This window comes from Chrysochloris asiatica, unplaced genomic scaffold, assembly GCF_000296735.1.
Source record: "Chrysochloris asiatica unplaced genomic scaffold, ChrAsi1.0 scaffold00444, whole genome shotgun sequence".
Classification (NCBI taxonomy): Eukaryota; Metazoa; Chordata; class Mammalia; order Afrosoricida; family Chrysochloridae; genus Chrysochloris; species Chrysochloris asiatica.
Genome location: NW_006408962.1, coordinates 779,967 through 780,934, shown reverse-complemented (window position 1 = coordinate 780,934; position 968 = coordinate 779,967).

Below are 968 nucleotides of genomic sequence, written 5' to 3'. Positions count from 1 at the left end.
AGAGAAACTGCATTTGGTGGTTGGGCTTTGAGGTATCTTTATCCCTGCAAAAGGAGTAGGTGTTTTAAAAAAGGTTTTATTGTGAATTGAGTGAAAGTTTACAGGGCAGATCATCAGTTTTACATTCAACAAATCATATACTTTGTTTCATTACAATTGTCTTTTATCATAATTTATCTCCTGTCCCTCCATACTTACTGAAAGACTTTTTATCTTAGGCATCTCACTTCCTGTTTAAGCATTTTTGATGTTTCTCCTGCATGTATCATTAAACTCAGACTCCTTAGTTTGGTCAATAAGGCACCTGCAATGCAGTTTAACCTACCTTTCAAATGCTTCCCCTCCCTCAGAGTTTCCTGTTCTTCTTCGCCTATGTGCCAGGCATATTTGCCTAAGCACACAAAAAAATTTCACACATGTATTTGTTGTCTGACAGGCATGAAACAACACCCTGCCTCTTGTGAAAGCAGAGTCCTTCAGCTCATTTCTGAGTGAATTGAATTCATGATACACCCCAAAGAGTTGAATTCATCTATATATTCAGGTGTAGCAGGTCTACAAGTCACTGGAAGAATATGCAAAAATAGCTGTGTGTACTACGATGATTTTTCTTTTTTTTACCTGCCTTTCTCACCCTTCTGGTTCTTGTGATTAGATCTTAGAATACATTGATACAAACCATAGAAACCTTTGTTAAACAAAGATAACAAAATGTGAAGCTATTGTTTCTCAACACATCCTGGATACAGTTCTATACACTTTTGAAAGGTGGTGTGTTGCAGACCATGCAGACCCGGTCAGGAGTTCGAGGCCCTGTGGGCCCAAGTGTTGCAGACCGTACAGGCCGCTGGCTCTGAGGAACAAACTCTAGCCACTTAGCAGACATAACAAACTGTCTTTCATCTTATTGTTCAGTTATGTTTATTATTAATTTCATACATAAAGCCTTGATATCCACAGATAAATGT